Source organism: Arachis duranensis, chromosome 3 (genome assembly GCF_000817695.3).
Source record: "Arachis duranensis cultivar V14167 chromosome 3, aradu.V14167.gnm2.J7QH, whole genome shotgun sequence".
NCBI lineage: Eukaryota > Viridiplantae > Streptophyta > Magnoliopsida > Fabales > Fabaceae > Arachis > Arachis duranensis.
In genome coordinates this window covers 124,073,005-124,078,158 of record NC_029774.3, presented here as the reverse complement: position 1 = coordinate 124,078,158, position 5,154 = coordinate 124,073,005, and positions in this window count along the sequence as shown.

The window sequence follows — 5,154 nt, the reverse complement described above, 5'->3', positions numbered from 1 at the left end:
AATGTACATTTGGATTGTAAATTATAAATTTGATGTATTTATGAATTTTGTCTCTTTTAATTTTTATATTTCGATATAGATATTGTGAATATTTTTTGTATTTATTTAAAAAATTGATCTATGTTTGATTCTTTTATATTTTATCGAAATATAATTATTTATAAAAATTATATTTTAATAGTGGTATATGTGAAATTAGTAAAAATCTAAAATTAAAAAATCAGTAACAGTGACCGATTTTAGATTTTCAAACCAGACATCAGCGATCAATTCTCTCAACTACCAATTTAGCGACCAATATCATTTGATACTAGTTTGGTGGCCTTGTTAAAAAATTGGTTGCTAACGGTTGGCGACTGAAGTTGGTCGCTATTTCTAATTTAAGACCAAGGTTTTAGCAACCACCAGAATTAGTCGCTATATTTCGATAATTTCTTGTAGTGAACTCTCATAAAATTAAAGTAACTCAAGTTACAAGTATAGTTAGTTACCAAATTAAGATAATATTTAATTAGAAATTGACACATCATAAAAAATAATTTACATATTATTTTAGAAAAAATTATGTAGTATTTATCTATATATTTTTTATAATTAAAATCAATGGTTAAAATTATTAAAACATGAATGTACTTAATACACTTAAAATTCTTCCATATATAACATATGGCAAATAATAATTATCTTACTTCTACTATTTTTTTTCTAAACACTGCAATTAGTAAATTAAAAAAAATGAATTAGTTTAAAGATTTTGAAATATATACTAGTTTTATTCACTATTTAAAATTATATAATTAAAAAAATGAAACAATATCAACATCAATATCAATAACTAGGGGTGCACAGACCTGGCCCGGTCCGAAGGCCCGGTTCGGTCCCGAACACTTTAGAAACTAATTTGGAGTGATTTTATCGGGTTTAGGGTCGGATACGGGTCTCAAAAATAGACCCGGTCATTATTTCGGGTCGGGTCCGGGCCATAGCTCGGGTCACCCGAAGTCGGCCCGGTGGCCCGGTCATCATACACAATTAATATTTTGTGTTATTAGTGATGGATCATGACTATTCTTACGTAGAATTTAAGTATTGTAAACCTTAATATTTTGTGTTATTAGTCATTATAAGACTATAAGTTAATGTTTTATGTTTAGAATGCATAAGATTTTAGACTAATACATAAAATTGTGTTATTTGTATTGATTTAAATATTTGGTATTATTAGACAATATTAGTATTGATTGTGGTTATACTTTAATATTGATTGTGGTTATGCTTTAATTTTGAAGAATGGTTGGTTCTTGTTATATTTTTCTAAGTGAATTTTACCATGTTAACTAATGGTTGGAGCCTTGGAAATTTGGATACTTTTACATGCTAGTTTACAAGAAGGTATCAACGTAATGTAATGTTAACGGCCCAGTTTTCACCCGGTATAATTGTGGCCCGAAAGTGTATTGATTTCATTGGATCTAGGGCCGAATTCGAATCTAATAAATAGATCCGGTATATATTTTACGTCGGGTCTGGATCACATCAAATCCGACTTCACCCGACCCATGTGCACCCCTGTCAATAACCATGTAAATATGTACGCTCCTTCTCTGCTTTTTTCTTTCGCTTTACACCAGGAAAAAAATCTAAATATACACATTAATATCCGCTTATCGCCAATAAGATGATATGATATGATATGCCTAGTTGGCAAGTAGACATATTATTTTCCACCACGAACTTTGTCTGACTAGACTAGAATCTATGATCTAGATTGTTTTCTTCTTTGTTTCCTTTTATTCTTAGACACCAAAAAAGTCTCGGATCAAGATTAACCGAATATCAGCCAAGTTCCATGAACCTCAATCCTTTCGCTTTTAAGTTTTTGGACGACGTACATGAATAGTAGTTTATTGTGAATGAAGTCATATTAATTAGATTTACTTGAAGACTAATTTTTTTTCTTATTCTTATCCTTACATATATATCTGTTGCATAGATATTACTTGATCTGATGAGGTGCATATTTTGGATGTCTATACGGGTATATTAGTATTTTTTACCATAATAATATTATGAAATTTTAAAAACTTAATAATAACCAACATTTTTATAATAAATTTTAGAGAAATTTTTTTTTGAGAGATATTAAAATTATATTTTTTTATTTATAAAATATACATTTTTTTTATAACTTTTTAAAAATTTTCTCTTTAATTTATTTAAAATTTTTTGTATTAACTAATATTAATTTTATCTATTTTTTAAAAAAATAAACTATTTTTTAAAAAAATACTCGTTAACAAAAATTTTATTTTTTATCATTAAATTTTATTTACTAAAATACCTTTTAATATCCTTTTATCACGTTCCCTCTTTTTTTTTTTGGTATTTAAACGGGGCTAAAACGCCCAAAAGGAAAAAACCAGAAACTAAATACAGGTAGAACGGGGTAAGGTAGCCCCTCTCTCATCCTCTTGGAGAATGCTTTATCATTAACATCTTTTAAAATTTTTTCTGTAAGTAATATAAAATTTTAAATATTATTTTAACAGTTTATTCATGTTCTACAACATTACGACTATGCTTACTCCATTCGATTTGGCTAGATAGTAGATAGGTGAATTTTATTGCGGACCTCACACCTCAAACGGCCATTTTTATTGGTTCTTGTCTTCTTGATTTCCTTCTGAAAACACACCCGCTATGCGAATAAAAGTATAAAACTCTCATTATTATTAGCTGGAAATATGGCTATCTAGAAAAATTATATGTGTGAATCTAACAACCTTTGGCTAATAAACACAAAAATAAATACTGTTCATATTATGGTCTAAAGACAAAAGTCAAAGTCTACATAAATTAGTCCACTTTTGCAAAGAATCTAAAAAGAGCCCAATATATTCATACGAGTCGTTTCGGCGATCTCCTTGAATATGAGTTCTTTATCTGACCCAACATGCATGATAAATAAGATTAGATCTTGCCCAATCGCAACAGATTTATTCATAATTCATCTATTTTTCTAACTGTGGAATAACTCTCGGTATTAATTATCCACTATTACAAGTGGCAAAACTTTAGATTAATAGCGAAATCATTATTCTATTTCTATAAATATTCTATCTAACTTAAATATTTTCTTAAATATTTTTCAGATTTTAATTAATAAAATTTATCTAAAATTTTTGTTAATTTAAATATCAAAATTCTTTATAAATATTCCAGGTCATCCTCGTTTAAAAACGTTAGACAATTTTATTTTATCAATAAACAAATTAAAATCTTCATCCAACAAAATTTAGACGTCACGTCTTAACTCATATTATATTAGTTTTAAATAATTTCTCGAAACATTAATACCATTGCTGAGGACCTGAAAATCAACATCCATCATAACGAATAATCATCCAGGAGATGAATGTACTATGCGAGAATCAAAATTTCATCATGGAAGTCATCCGAACACTGATCAAATACTGTCTATATCCCAAAACTCAGAAAAAAGATAGGATATAGCAAAAAAAAGGACAGAGGGAATTTAAAAAGACGAAAGATGAGTTCTCAAATTTACATCCCTAAAAAATCGAGAATAAAAATATAACAGAGATCATGAGCTTGGATCCATGTGGTTATCAAGATGGTTTAGAACAAATAGAACAACGTGAATCTAAACGGCAACTTCGAAAGAAAATCAAAGCTCCATGACGCTGCCAATCTTGAAAAGGAAAAGTCAACATTAGATTGCATCTTCAACCTCGTTTCCATAACAAAATCAACCCTTGAGTCATCTCTGAACTACCACTGTCATCCTTTTATCAAATTTGAAAGAGTCTAGTAGAAAAAATAATACAAATATTTAATACAAGAATAATATGGCAGCAACTATAACAAATAAATATAGCAAGTAAAGCAATAATAAGAATATATCGAGATTTTAATATAGAAAACCCCCTCAATGTGAGAGGTAAAAATTACGAGTCATCCAAACTAATGAAATAGCTTTATTATAATCAAATGAGATACAAGAGAGTCTCAAACAAAGCACAAAAAATATGCATATAACCAAGCACCAAAGCTTACAAATGAGAAGCAAGATGATGAAAAATACCCAAAAAACAGAGCTGCTATTTGATGCTTATTTCTCCCTCTTTAGACCACCAATTTAAATCTTCACCGTTCAGAATGAAAAACAAGATGAGAAGAATCTGCAGTTTAAAGTTTACATCGATCCAACCGTGAAATAATGAGAAACTACTATTTAAAAGTTGCTACTCTGTGTAAAAATGGAAAACCTATTTTCTCTCTTACGAAACCAATTTCTCCTACTGTAAATCTCCAATTAACATCTCCACCAATCATAATGAAGAACAAGATGACAAAAATATGTAGTTCAAATTTTAAGCCGATCCAATAGTGAACGAATGAAAAACTGTCATTTAAAATTTACTGTTTTGTATAAAAACAAAATTCTATTTTTCCTTTTCTATGTCACTTTAATGATTATACTCTCTACCTCTCAATGATTCCAAAAATTAGATTAAGATTAAGACACCAAGTACAAAAATACACCCAAAAAATTAGATTTAAACCTCACAAACAAAAAAAAATCCAACAAAACCCTATTTCAAGTTTCACTACTTACGTCCAAGTTATTTCGAGCAAAATAATTTTGTTACACTTAGTATTTCATCACATTATTGTTTATTTCTTCTTATCTTCTAATATTATTTAGCCAAGTCAGAATATTTATCCGATTTGATTAAGTAATTTATCGCCCTCTAAAAGGATCATAATCACAATCAACATTACTCCTCTCCAGGTATCCATATCTCACGCATGCAATGTCACGCCTCTAGCCATCTTAGCCACCAATTTAAATATATATAATCCAAATCTTTGCACGCTATATAACGACGAAAGCATTAAATTTTGAGATAATAATTTAGTCCTGAATTTATATGCAAATCTCAATTTATTTCCTAAAATTTTAATATTTAATCCTTAAATTTTGTGAATATAATTCATGTTAGTTCTTAAAACAATTTTTAACATACAAATGTTAATAGAACATTATTATAAACAGCCAGATGTTACACTAAATTTTGTAAAATAATGTTATTTTAGTTTTAGCATTCAAATAATCAAAAAATATCATAA